Source organism: Hibiscus syriacus, unplaced genomic scaffold, assembly GCF_006381635.1.
Source record: "Hibiscus syriacus cultivar Baekdansim isolate YM2019G1 unplaced genomic scaffold, ASM638163v2 tig00110472_pilon, whole genome shotgun sequence".
NCBI lineage: Eukaryota > Viridiplantae > Streptophyta > Magnoliopsida > Malvales > Malvaceae > Hibiscus > Hibiscus syriacus.
Window position 1 is genome coordinate 6,377 of NW_024062752.1, and position 16,123 is coordinate 22,499.

Here is a 16,123-nt window from a genome sequence, read left to right on the forward strand (position 1 = left end):
ACTAAAAGCACATTTAATGGCAGACTATGTTAAAGAGAATACTTAAAAAAGATCGATCCAAATTAATCAGAATAAAGTCATAGGAATCGGAGGGGTAATAAAAAAAATCTCCGTCTCGTGTCAAGAACTGGATCACAATTTGTTTGCATGGTGTAGAAATCACATTGCACAAAATTCTTGGAGGTAGAACCCTCTGGTGAAGGCAAAACCTCTGATGAAAGACAAGCACATAATTGCAGATATGGTGACTGAACATCTTCATTGGAAAATGTCTGCAGATAAAGCATTATCAACAACAACTGAAACGATGGGAGTTTTTATGAGCTTTTTAGCCAGTGAATGGGGGAGGGAGGGACAAACCTATAAAGTCAATTGACTTTTCATTGGCCATGTAACTAAATATCTCGTTCTTTTCTTCTCTGATGACTTCTTTAGACGCGTGTTCTGTGCTTAGCCATTAGTTCTCTATCCAATACTACACACACACACACACACATATATATAAAAACATGTTTCTCTGGTTTTATATATAATGGATTATTGCTTTATCAGTATTTCTTTCAAAGTTCCCAAAAAAACCCTAGAAAAATATATTATTTTCTATGAAAAAACCTTGTTTAGTGCTTTCATTCCCTGCATTTTGATTCTTAGGTGTGTTTCTATGGAAACAATCCTTTTTCCTATATCTAAAAGAAGAAGATCAAAACTACAAAACATGATCACACACGACACCTTTCTTAGAAGAGCTCTCCCATTGTATATACATATCTAGATACACATACATAAATATCACCAAGATTGATCATCCGGTATCAAAGGAATATTGTTCTAAGATGCTTAGAATGCATCCCACTATATGCTGCTTTACCTTTAATCATTAATTTCTTCAAACTCCAATTACATGAATTGCAGAAATGGCTTGCGGGCTTGTCAAGTATCTGTCAAGGGAGATTAGGTGAATACACACAAATTCAAAGCTGGTTTCTATCAGGTAATTGAAAGCTAATTCATAATCCCAACACATGAATCAGTATTAAAATATCTTACAGAATATGGAATCTGTATATAAATGGCAGTAAAAAGTTAAATGACAGTTCTGGATGACTTCGAATCCATAATTGCAGCTCTGGAAATTAGTTAAAAGGGGATAAAACTTTTTTAATTTTCTTTCAATGTTTTTTCCATGAAATAATGAAAACAACTATGTAACTGCAGACATAACCAAAACATATAAGAGGCAGAAAGGACGACATATATCATTAGGTACTATATATGTATGTATGTATGATTTCATAAGTAACATTGACGAATGTAGAGCAACATAAATAACTTTGAAAGATCCATTTTCTTCAATTGTTTTCTGGTCTACGATTGTAAATTCATTGTATGTATTTGTGCATGTCCATGTGCTAATTGGACTATTTTCTGCAATTTCAAAAGCTTTTTAAAACACTTTACAATTCATGTAAATAGTAGTTCTTTTGATTGAGTATGAATTACTTACTCCTTGTCATTTGTCTGAGCAGGATTGAGAAGATATAGTGAGGGAAATGGCCAATGAACCTCCATTTTTTGAGACATACAAGGCAATCTTCCAGAGGTCTGCTGTTGAAAAGAAGAAATCCACCATTGTTGATGCCTTTGAAGAACTCGAAATCCCCCTGATCGATCTCGGTCATTTGAATCTTGGACCATTTGAGAGGCAAGAATGCATAAAAAAGATGGCTCGAGCCGCTGTGGAATGGGGTTTCTTTCAAATTGTGAATCATGGAATTCCTGAGGAGCTCCTAACCAGGTTGAAGCAAGAACAAATCAAGGTATTTCAGCAGCCTTTTGACAAGAAATCTGAGGACAATTTCTTGAATTTATCAGTTCAAAGCTATCGTTGGGGGAACCCTCTTGCCACTTGCTTGAGGAACCTTTCTTGGTCAGAGGTTTTGCATATATCTCTCAATGATATTTCGAAAATGGATGAATACAATAAGCTCAGGTACTCTATTGTTTTTTTAATATATATTTCTATTAATTTATCTTATACTTTTCTTATCCACCATAGTTGGACTTCATTGTCTTTACATGAAACATAACAAGGAACAACTTTTAGGCCATTGCCAAAACAAATAAAACAAAAAAGTAACACAGTTCAAAATCTGGTTGTTACACACATCCACAACTAGTCATTCAACTTTGAGTTTCCCCAAATTTTATTTTCAATTGTACAGATTTTTGTACATTAATTCATGTAAGAACAAGCAATGAAAATTCACCATTGTTTCCCTTTTTCCTGAGCCCCCACCCCCTTGAAAATTAGTATTTAAACGCTGGACATTTAGTTATGAAATCTGAACATGAAAGGTAAAAAAATGAGAGCATTTGTTTCTAATTTCTGAAAACATCTGGAAACCCTAAACTGATATTATCATGGAATAGTAGAGTACTTAATTTCAATTTGGAAGAAATACCTATTAACATATAGTTAGTTCTTGTTTGCACTTAGCTTATAACAAAATCTCATAGGACAGTAGGTTAAGTATCACAAAATCTCAGTTTAGTAAGTTTAAGTACTTGAATAGAACCATTTGATTCAGATGTTAAGAGACAGAAAGATACCTAAAGTATCATCTCCAAACCCCATATGGCCAATGTAGTACATTACACTCAGAACCTTATCTTGTCCTACATATATCTTGTACTTAGTTTGCTTGGTATGTTTGGCCTTACACTGTCACCTACCCGCAAAACATGTCGACGGCCGTACCTGTGACCACTATCGATCGCACTAGGGATCAAATGCCACCCGCTCATGGCCCCCCTTACAGCCGGCAGCCATGTCTTGGCCACCATCCTCATATACTTAATTTTGTCCTGTTAGATTAATGATATGATTATTCAAGACCCTTTTTTTTGGCCAGGTCAACTATTGAAGAGTATGCAGAAAAAGCTAATGTTTTGGCACAAAGATTGGCTGAACATCTAGCAGAAAGCTTGGGTATCAAAGCGAGTTACTTCAGAGAGAACTGCTCGCTGACCTCGAGCTCTCTTCGATTGAACAGATACCCTCCGTGTCCATATTCTTCCATGATGTTTGGAATCATCCCTCACACGGATACTGATTCCTAACCATTGTGTCACAAGACCAAGTGGGGGGATTGCAGTTGAAGAGAAATGGAAGATGGGTTAGTGTTAAACCAAATCCTGAAACTCTAGTGGTTAACATCGGTGACTTTTATCAGGTGAAGATATATATACTTTTTTAGTTTTTTTAATGTGATTTATCAATGGAAACGGTGTTGAAATTCTAAGGTTTTAACAGGCATTGAGCAATGGGGTATACAAAAGCATAACACATCGAGTGATTGCCAACCAAGAGTGTGAAAGGTACTCAGCGGCATACTTCTACTGCCCCACATACGAAACAGTGATAGAAAGCTGCAGCAACCCAAATTTGTACAGGAAATTTAGCTTCAAAGAGTATAGAGAGCAAATCCAGAAGGATGTAAAGCTACTGGGGACAAAGTAGGTCTTGCTCGGTTTCTTTTGTGAATTGGAAAGTTTAAATAAAATAAAAAATATAGAAATTCGTTATTATTATTGTTCATGGGCTTGCTTTTGTAAGTTGCTGCCGTGACAGTGATGAGTCTTATAGGTTTGACACTTTCTAAAATAATTGTATTTCCAAGACTTCAAGTACTGCTAATTTGGCTGTTGTTGCTTTAACATCTTCTGCAACAAGAATATTTTAAAGCATATGCTGTTTTATAATATGGTGAAATAGATAATTATTTAGAGTTATTTTACTTGTTACCATGAATCCCATTTCTATGGTTGATTGAAGTTTCCAAGTGCCAATTATTCCATTTGTATATTAGCATTAGATTTCATGATGGAAAGCCAACAGCTATAGATAAACGAGTAGTTTAAGTGATTAATTTGTTTAACTCTCACTCGAAAGCAACAATTAATATAGTTGCAATGGAAAGAGATATTTGTTACTCCGTATATTTTCTAATATTTTCATCATCAATAGTGATATCGGTTTAATTGTTTCTTTTTTTTATTATTATTTTATTTCTTTTCCATCCTCTTTTTTCTTCTAGTTTTGCTGTAACTTTTATTAAACTTATCGGATACACATATTGTGTAAATTTTAGTTTACACAAGCTTAATTATTTTAATAACATGTATTATATTTAGGGTTAAGGATTTAGACATTAGGATTAAGAGTTTAGGGTTTAAGATTTAAGTACTAAATTTAGAGTTTAGAAGTTGAGATGAAGTTTAGATAGAGAGATGAATTACTTTTGATTGGCTTCTCTAAGATATTAGGAGAAAGAGTAGTTAAGTGAGGTCGAAGTTGCATTTAAGTTGTTTTATGAGGTAGGTTGAAGTTCTTTTCATAATTCGGAGCTAAAATCAATCTAAAATTACTTCACTCTTTCTTATCAATTAGTACTTTTAGAATAAATAATTATCTATCTCAACACGATATCATAATTTTTGAGTTCAAATCTTAAAAACTAGACTTAAACATAATTAATGTTAGAGTGAGATTACAATAAGGCTGGCGAAGGGGGAGTAGCTGGAAATAAGAGCTACCTTTGAAGTTGGTTGGAGAAGAAGCTCTCTCCAAGGAGTTTGGCCCCAACGTTGTCGACATGGTGCTTGTGTTTGGTAGGTACGTTTATGTTGGGAAACATCCTGCTTTTCATTCACATGCCCAACACCAACATTAATGTCGGAGAGGCCATGTCTTGCATGCTCCACTTGCTCACTGCTCTTGCCTTGGGTTATTCGGAAGAGTACACGTCTCCAATTTCCAATTACGTGCACTTATCCCACATTACTATTCTACTCCATTCACTTTCAACCAAAATTTGCATTGCACCGTGTTAGGTTAAAAACTTACAAGTGAATATAGATAAATAAGATCATTATTGTTATACTTTTCTGAATTTCTTCCACTAACATCTCTAACGACTAAAGCTTTTGGGATAAGAGAATGCCTTCGAAGGATCCTCCTCTTTCACCATGCATCTGGGTTTTCATAATGTAGAAACTATTTTTTTTTCTTAAAAAAAAATAAATTTAATTTTTAATTAGGTGATGTAAAAAAATCTCGTTTCGATTAATTTGGGTTTCATTTCAAAAATCAAAATAAAACATGGTTCGAGGAGCCACAATCAATCTTTTATTAGGGTGTGATTGGGCACCCAAAATGTTTTGTCATTTTAATAAAATTTAATTTAAAAATTATTAAAATAACATTTTAAGGCCTGCGTACCAAAAATTGAGTTCGGGAGTCGATTACGCGTGGGGAATGATTAGCACCCCACATCGCCCTAAACTGGTACCTAGTTAATTAATTAATTGTCTTTGCAATTAAATTTACGAGTTCGAATTCAATTTAATATAAGATCCCTTCAAATAATATTCTTTGGATTTTAGGACGAAACCCAATAATATTTGATTATTTCCTATCAAGAAGAAACAACCTCTCATTCCTTAAAACAATCAATTCTTACTCCAATAAAAATAAAGAAATATTACAATTTCATTATAAAATTCATTATTAATTCGAATGCATGAATGGTGATATAATAAAGTAAAACAAATTAAATTACAAATTATCAATCTTTTTAGAAAGAAGAAGGATGTTAAAATCATTTAAAGACGTCGAGATCGGACCTTTTATAAGTTCTAACGATATTTTTTTGAAGAATTTAAATAGACAAATATTCCTTTTTCTCCCGTTCCTAAATTTTAAGTGTGGTTAAATTTTAGGGTTTCACTTGACGGGATACACTTTCATTTTAAAATTATCGAAAGTAACTTTCTTAAATGTTAAGACAATCACTTCACAACAACCCTAAAATAAAAAGGAATGGCCCTTAATTCGATTATTTGGATCAAATCGAGTTTACTTATGAGGGTGTTGCACATGTTAATTTTGAAAGGATAAGTAAAACCTAAATCTATATGTACAAACAAACATGCTTATATAGACACATAAAAAAATGAATTAAATAACATACTATTTTATCTAAATTAAATTAAATAAAATTTAAAATCATGCGTAAACCTAACTTAATAATATTCAATGCCATATAAATTTCACAACATGGCACATTACATTTGATCTATATAAGGATCAAAAGAAATCGTGTATATATGCACATATAAACCATAATGGTCTCGAATGAAAATGTAAAAACATGGCAAGTCAAAACAATTAACTAAGACTAAACATATTTAGTAAACTATGGACTAAATTAAAAGAAATATAAAATTGAGGACTAAATCTAAAAGATAAAGTAATCTAAATTAGGACTAAAATATTTGAAATCTAAATCTAAGGATTCAATTTAAAATCAAAGTTCTAGGACCAAATTGAAAAAAATTAAAAAATGAACTAAATTAAAAGTAATTAACAAATATAAAGGGAGTAAATCGAAATAAATTAAAATATAAGTCTGAAATTAAAATTCATTAAATAAAGGAGCAAAATAGAAGAAAACAGAAAGAAAAGTGTAAAAATCAAAATACTGAAATGTAAATGCTAAAATTTAAAGGCTGAAATTAAAATAACAAAAAATTTTAGGGCAAAATTATAAATAAGAGAAAATAAATCAATCGAATAAAAATAGAAGTTAGGGGTTAATTTTTAATTGTTACCCAGACCATAAATAACTCGAATCATACCCCAGGGCGAGTCATCGCGAGGTTGTAAAATGATTCGAACATAAATATAAAAATTAGCGGTTAGTGGTTAATAAATTAGCAAAGTTAGCAGTTAAATTAGAATTTTACCTGGACCACAATAATATAAATCGTACCCCAGGACGGGTCACCACAAGGTTATATTAACGTTTAATGTTAATAAAATAAATATAAAGCATTAAAATGTAAAATAAAATAAAGAAATAGGAAATTATAAATAATCCAATGACTAGAATGCAATAAAAAAGGAAACAATGTCAATGTTGAAATAAAGTAACAGAAATAAAAGTGACCAAAATAAAATGAAAAGAAAATGCCAAATTCAAAATAAAAAAAAAGGAATATTAGTGTCCGAAATGTAAAAACGAGTGAGAGTTTGAGGAACAAGAGAGCAATTTACTCAAAAACTTTAATATTTAACTTATACATTTATAATTTTTTTCATTTCACATCTAGGCCTGTAAACGAACCGAACGCACACGAACGGAGGTATGTTCATGTTCGTTCATGTTCGTTCATTTAATAAATAGACGAACATAAACGAACACGAACATAAACGAACAAATTTTTTTTTGTTCATGTTCGTTTATTAAGGAATATAAATATGTTCATGTTCGTTCATTTAATAAATAAACGAACATAAACGAACACGAACATAAACGAACACGAACATAAATGAACACGAACATAAACGAACATAAACGTTGGAGACCCTACCTTCCATTGTTCTTTCATGAAAAATAGTCGACAATGCAAATAACCAAATCTACAGTGATAAATAGCGTAAGAGTTTATTAGCAGTGATGAAATGTTTGAAGATATCAAATATTTTGATCGATCTTTTAAAGATATTAAATTATTCACACAACTTTAATTTAACACTATAACATTTATCTTAGTGGTCCATGATTACATATGAACAATCATTTTTCGCTATTACACTCTTTTCAGAAATTGCATAGAAACATTTGTTTTTGTTTTCTGGCAAATTCTATATATTTTTCTCTTTATTGATGCTCATATACTTCCGATTGTTACCTTTATCTTCCCATCTATTTCTAGAAAGAAGTATGATGTTTTCTTGAGTTTTAGATGTGAAGATACCTACAATAACTTTACATATCAACTATTAAGCCAAATAAAACAGAGAAAGAGATGAAAACATACCTGTAAAACTTCATATTGCACTATAATATAACTTGTTTTGAATCTTTCAGCGATCGTCTCCACTCTCTAGTGAACACTAGGGTTTGGGGAAAAAAGGGAAAATGAATATAGGTGCGATGTGCCTCACATGTTAACATATTGGATTTAATCTCCAAATAAAATTGGGTTAATTATGGAGTTGGTCATCAGAATATCAGATTAATTAATATTTTTAAGATACTTACAAATTGGTCACCAAAATTGATTTAAGAAGATTGAGTTAAACATAAATGAATGAACATAAACGAACATAATCGAACGAACATAAACAAACATAACCGAACGAACATAATCGAACGTTCACGAACGTAAATGAACGAACGAGACCTATGTTCATGTTCGTTCATTTAATTAAACGAACAAAAAATATTGTTCATGTTCGTTCATTTAATAAATAAACGCACATAAACGAACTTCCCGCCGCACGGTTCACGAACGGTTCGCTGAACGTTCAGTTCATTTACAGGCCTATTCACATCCTTAACCTAAAAAAACACCATCTTTACTCTCTCAACCCCTACCTCATCTCACGCGGCCGCCACTCTCAAAAGCTACAAGATCGCCGCAGTCTACCGGACTTCGGCGGTTGTTTCACTCTCTAATCGACGCCAAAATAATGGTCTGAGTGTCTAACAAAGCCTATCTCTACCTTTATTCTCTTAACTCTCTCTTTTCTACTTTACTGAAAGCAATCGATGCCTCCAAAATGACGCCAACCACCACATAAACGCGGTAGATCCGCTTCTCCCTTACTCCGGTCACCACAAGCGTCGACGGGTAAGTCCAAACAACCCCCAAAGCCACCATCTCTCCTACCCAAAACCTACAAAACGAAGCCAACCCTGACGAGACCAACCCCTCCAAACCCCAAAAAACTAAAAAAAAAAAGATTACTTTCGACTCAGTGGCATTTTGACTCTGGGAGACGATGATGATGCTCTTTTTCCGATAAGGAATGTAAGATTTTTCTTCTTTATAGTATTTCCTTCCATTTTTTGGGTATTCGACTCACTCATAAAAAGAGAACCCTTTGGTTTTTTAGTCCATTCTCTTTGTTTGTTGCTCTTGTGTTGATGTTATCACTGATCGAAGAAGGGAGAGCCTTTTTCCTTTTTTTTGTTCTATTGTGTTTTTTGTTTGGCTCTACCCTAATGACAAAAAGATGATCCCCCTTTCTCTCCCTTGGTTTTATGTTATATCTCTTCCCCCAAAAATGAAAAGCCCTCCTATTTTTTCTCTGATATTTATGTGCTTTATTCTGCATGCACTAGAAGAGGATCAAAGAGTCTTTTGTCGTTTATCCCTTTGTCTCCTGTCACTGTCATGGTAGAGGGAATGTGAAAGGGGACATACGATGCTGTTGTAGGCGCGGAGGTCAGGCATGGGTACGCGAGGTTGCTGGAACAAAGCACGTACATCTCACATGCGAGATCTGGATGGTTGGAGTCCTCGGGTGAAGCTAGGTCGTTGGATCGTTGATTGGATCCAACGGTCGACATAATGCGATGGCGGTAATAGATGATCTTAGGGTTAACCATGATTTTGAGCGCCAATCTCAATTGTTGGATCCTCCTCCCATTCGAGGGTTAGTATCTGATGACGCTAAAAGCTAGATGAGGCTAGGGTTTCTCCAAACCCTAAGAGGGCATTTGGATCAGGTTATGTGAGATTACGGGGAGAATGAAATATGATTCTCCCGTTTGGATTGCAAAGATTCCCAACCCCCGGTAATAAGTTATTCCTAACAGTGATATTTTGGGGGCTTATTATCGGGAATGTGATTCCCCCTTCCCTTAGGTATTGTTACATTCCCGGCGTGTTGGACTAAAATGCTCTTAATTGTTTTTCCAAAAATATTCTTATTCTGTCGTTGAATAAAAAAATTATACGAAGGTTAAATTGCAAATTTATCCTTAAACTATTTTAGATTTACAAAAAAAGTCCATAATTAGAATTTTATATGAAGTCCAAATTTCATTAAACCTATTTATCTTTTCAATTTTGAAAAAATATTATATAAATTTTATGAATTTAAATTTTTTAAAGAAAATATATAAATTAATTATAGTAAAATTATAGTAGAATTCAACTTGTTAAAAAACAAATATATAATAAGGATAATTTTGGTAAAATATACATTCCAATAATCTTTTATTCATTTAACCAAACAATGTAATCTTACATTCCTGCTAAACGAACCAAACACAACAAATTTAACATTCCCAATAATGTGTTAGGTAATGTTACATTTCGGTAATCATATTCCCGTCGGTAATCTTACATTCCGTGAACCAAACGTACCCTAAACGTCTGAGTTGTTTTAGCTCGGGCCTTGGCTGATGTTGGGCCTCCAACCTGCTTGTAACAAATGGACTTGTAAATGAAATTGATAGGAATTGATCCCTTGTGAAGTCCATTAATACTTTATGTATATATGTTCAATTTAATTATTTATAATATATATATATACACGTATATAATATAAACACACACATATGTGATATCTATTTATATGCTTATAAAAAAATACCACACACACTCAACCATATAAGATTACATATAGAATGTATATTTTTGTTTATAATATATAGGACTTTCATAATATATATATATATACAAAAGTCATAATATAATATAATACTAATATATATATATACACAAACGTAACTCGTAACCAATAACGATGATTAACCCCTATAATTAAACACATATATCCACGTAACTAATAATAATAATATAATATAATATAATATATATATATATAATATAATAATAAATAATATAATATAATATAATATAATATAATATAATATATATATAATAATATAATATAATATATAAATAATAAATAATATAATATAATATAATATAATATAATATAATATAATATAATATAATATAATATATATAATATAATATAATATAATATAATATAATATAACTAAATAACTAGCCCAATAATCTTTTGCATTTAAACTAATTAATAACATGAACTTAGATGTATCCCCAGACAAAATGAGTATCTACACATACTATCTGACAATACGGATGTATGCAATCTTGAAAGGGAGCAACTACATACTCATTATTTTGAGAAAGTTGCTAAATTTAATTCAATGTATTAAGGTAAATTTTAGACCTTATTTTTAAATTTATGGATTCGTCAATGTTATCCAACTAATCAATCATTTACGCTTGACATGACTATTGGTAAACGAACATGATTTGCATGAGCCAAACCTATTATCAGGTATCATATCAATCCAACTTGTCAGCCTACGAGTACCAATCATAATCGTAGATCTGATAGCGACATTAATAGTTATTATAAAATTACTTAGCTAAGATAAAAAAACGAGTCTTCGTCTTCTTTTTCTTCAATTCTTTCCCTCTTCAGATTTTCTAAATAAGATGACATTGACCATTTATAAATTTATCATTAATTATCTACCAAGCTCTATATTCAAATCGAAAGAGATAAATCGTATATAACCATCGCAACACAAATATAAATGATTATACATGTACATGTAGTACTTTGTTTTTATCTTATAATTCTTTATGAGTTAAAGATATTTATTAATTAATAATTATCATATTATCTATTTAAACGTATTTAAATGTAGGTCTAGTTTCATTAGGGGTTATTAATAGAAAATTCGGCTACCCTTCCTACAACTAAGATTATGTGTGTTTTTCCTTTCATGCAAAAGAAGGATCCAAAAGAGAGACAAAAGGTGAAGGGCTTTAAGGCTTTTCACACAGAAAATTTTGTCCATTAGTTGCCGACTTAAGTTGTAAGAAAAATGTAGACAGGCCCCATTAGTTGTCAAGTGGGACACAAACAACCAAATTTCAAAACAATCCAACTTTGAAAATAAAAAACACCCACCTTTGTCCAACACAAATTTAAATTATATATAAATATATTTGTTTTGTAAAATTTGAGAAATAAAAATATTTTGGTATTTACAAATGAAATTCGTTGTTACTTTCTTTTTATTAGATCGATTTAGTCTTTTAAATTCAGATTAATCGAAATTACTGTTTAACAAAAATATATATAACATAAAATAATTTTATATTTGAATGTTGTTTTAGAAATTGGATCTGTTATGTATACAAAACTTTCACTTAAATCAGTTGAATTTTAGTTTTTGTAGTCTTATTATTATTGTTATTAAAATCTAGAAGTCGATGATTGAGGCATTTAAACATGTCGAGGTTTATTTATGGATAATTTAAGATGATATATACAAATATTATATTTTATAGCAATTATAAAAATATTAGTAACGTATAATTATTTATTTTATATTTAAAACCAATTTTTTTATCTGAAATTATTTGATTTAATGATATACTTGACAGAAAATTTTAAATTATGTATTAAATTACTACATAGAAAATAACTTGAAATGTAACAAATAACCAATAAGGGCTTTCTTATCTTCTCGAGGAGCTAGCCCATTAATAACTTCAAAGAAGTATATATTTATTTATTGCTTAATTCGTTGAGACCATAAAAAATATTCAGCTTTGCCCAATTCTAAGATATAAGTTTTTCAAGTTGATTTATTTATGTTTGATTTTTGTCAAGTTTATATATTCATTTTAGTTTTTTTTTTTATAATTTTATTTAAAATATATGATCTAAATTTGCATACATATAGTTTAATATCATATAATTGGTCATGACAAATATGATTTTGATTCTTATTAATTCTGTATAAAATCAATGCAATAAGGTTATGGTCAGCTCATTTCATTTCTCCTCCAAAGATTGTTTTTTTTATTTCGTTAATTATCTCATTAAAATCACCATTGAAAGAAACAAATTTTATATCTATCTAATATTATTTAAAATCAAAATATATCATTAAAACTATTATGATCTTAAAAAAGTATCAATATAATTATAAAAAGAAATATTTTGATAGTATTTCTGATGAAAATAATATGAGATTTACGAAAGAACAAACAATTTAAGAAAAAAAATAAAGATTTAAATGATAGTATTTTTAAATATAAAATGTTAAATTTATTAAATTATTTCAAATTAGAATTAAATTGATTAGGCCTGTAAACGAACCGAACGCACACGAACGGATGTATGTTCATGTTCGTTCATTTAATAAATAAACGAACATAAACGAACAAAATTTTTTTGTTCATGTTCGTTTTTTAAGGAATATATCTTGTTTATGTTCGTTCATTTAATAATTAAACGAACATAAACGAACACGAACATAAATGAACACGAACATAAACGAACATAAACGTTGGAGACCCTACCTTCCATTGTTCTTTCATGAAAAATAGTCGACAATGCAAATCAACCAAATCTACAGTGATAAATAGCGTAAGAGCTAATTAGCAGTGATGAAATGTTTGAAGATATCAGATATTTCGATCGATCTTTTAAAGATATTAAATGATTCACACGACTTTAATTTAACACTATAACATTTATCTTAGAGGTCCATGATTACATATGAACAATCATTTTCCACTACATTATTCTAATAAATTCGCCGGCTAAAAATTTTGTGACATCAATGTCAGACTTTAGTGAGATTTGTTAATAATGGTCTTTTCTATTGGTAAATTCTATATATTTTTCTCTTTACTGATGCTCATATACTTCCGATTGTTACCTTTATCTTTCCATCTATTTCTAGAAAGAAGTATGATGTTTTCTTGAGTTTTAGATGTGAAGATGCCCACAATAACTTTACATATCAACTATTAAGCCAAATAAAACAGAGAAAGAGATGAAAACAGACCTGTAAAACTTCATATTGTACTATAATATAACTTGTTTTGAAGCTTTCACCGATCTTCTCCAATCCCCATTGCATATGGGAATTGGGTTTTGTTGTTGTTGTTGTTGTGTCTCACGGGTTAACATATTAGATTTAATCTCCAAATAAAATTGGATTAATTATGAAGTTGCTCATCGGAATATCAGATTAACTAATATTTTTAAGATACTTACAAATTGGTCACCAAAATTGATTTAAGAAGATTGGGTTAAACATAAATGAACGAACATAAATGAACGAACAAAAACGAACATAACCGAACGAACATAAACGAATGTTCACGAACGATACCTATGTTCGTGTTCATTCATTTAATTAAACGAACACAAAATCTTGTTCATGTTCGTTCATTTAATAAATAAACGCACATAAACGAACTTCTCGCCGCACGGTTCATGAACGGTCCGCTGAACGTTCAGTTCATTTACAGGCCTAAAATTGATATATATTTATAAATTTTGAGGATTAAAAATATTATTGTATCAAATCAAATTACATCACATCACTATTCTATCTAATATTTATTATTTAGCAATTTATTGTAAATTTTACTTAAGTGATGTTTATAACATTTAGGGGAAAGTGACCTGTTTATTACCAAATACATAGTTTAAAGGACCTGATCTGTATTTTACCCAAGTTACACAAATATTCTAAATTCTAAGTTGTTGCTATTTAGAAAATTAGATAACTGAAAACTTTTACACAATATACTTATACATACGCATACATGTATGTATATATACCGCACTCTAAAGTACGAAAATTAGAGTAAGTTGATAATGAAATTCAATTGTAATTGCATGTATATAATTTTTGCAATTAGAATGTGTTATTCACTTAGCAATTACATGGATAAGAACCTGAAGTTTTCAGTTATCTAATTTTCTAAATAGCTAAATTTAAAAGTTTTTTCTTCTCTATTTTACTTGGGGAAAAGGAAAGAGGGTTTTAGTTCATTCATCGTGGATTAGGTCATTTGTTCTATTCCATGTGCAGCTGGTGCCCCACGAAGTTCATGTGACTCCGGAGAAATGATGAATGATGGGAGTTCTTTAGGGAGAGAATTAAATGTACCATGGATTTCAAATTATTCTAACAACAATATAGTGCTTAGGCGGAAAGAACTTTCACGTGAAAGGAAACAGAAACTGGTTTACAAGAAGAGAAAATAACCTCAGTGACCAAAAATCCCATATAATATACGATTTTAATCAATTTTTTCCGGATTTGCCAAAATAACCAACAAAATCGCAATACGATCGCTAATTCGCAACGCGATCTCCATGATCGCAAATTAGTTTCCAGATTCGCAACGCGATTATGACTATCGCAATGCGATTTTCCAATTTCGCGTTGCGATTTTCCCAATTCGCAATACGAATAAGTAAATCGCAATGCGAATTTGGAAAATCGCAACGCGATATTGACTATCGCAACGCGATAATACAAAATCGCAACTCGATACTGACTTTCGCAACGCGATACTTAATTTCGCAACGCAATACTGACTTTCGCAACGAGATAATACATAATCGCAATGGGATTTTCAAAGCGCCATTAGTATCGCAAAGCGTATTTTATTTTCAAATTCCAAACATGAATATTAATATATTGGAACACTGAACCGTCCACAGTATATCCCGTAATCGCAACTCATAACCTAAAACCTAAAATCACAACTCAGTCCCATCTCCATCTCTCACTCTCTCACCCATCTCCGACGAAATCCGTCCCCATCTCCGGCGAAATCCGTCTATCTCCATCTCTCAGAGCCACCCTCACAATCAGAAATGGAAAATCAACCAAATCAACTCACAATCAGAAATGGAAAATCAACCAAATCAACCACCGAGGTTTAGTTTTTTTAATTATTTTCTTTTTGAAATTTTTGCATTATTATTAGGTTTTTCATATTGAAATTGATGATAAGTTTACTGGTAATTTCAATAATAGATTAACCATTTCACTTAGATTGCTTATTAAATCAACCGAGAATCGCAACGCGAAATGAAAATCGCAACGACAAAATCGCAACGCGATTTTATGCTCTCGTTGCGATAGTCAAATTAGAGTTGCGATTGTCATTTTCGTGTTGCGATTTTCATTTTCAGAAACTATTCTTCTTCTGCAAATTGAAACTTGAATGAATTGCATTACTTCAACAAAAAAACAAAGACAAATAAGAAATTCACAGTATTGCAAATTTAAGTTTGAAGAATAAACTACTACTCTTTATGTTTATTATTGTTTTTGGTATATCTTCACAGTGTAGTTTTTGGTATATCTAACTTAGTATGTTTATTGTTTTTGTAGAACTTTTATTCGGCTCAATTGACCTTAAGAAATAAAGTCAGCCTGGCCAAAACAATTGC

At 31.0% G+C, this 16,123-nt stretch overlaps 1 pseudogene; it reads left to right on the forward strand.

Moving 5' to 3' along the window:
- The first annotated feature begins 1,531 nt into the window (after window positions 1–1,531).
- On the forward strand, window positions 1,532–3,543 carry LOC120127797 (annotated as a pseudogene).
- Window positions 3,544–16,123: the final 12,580 nt, after the last annotated feature.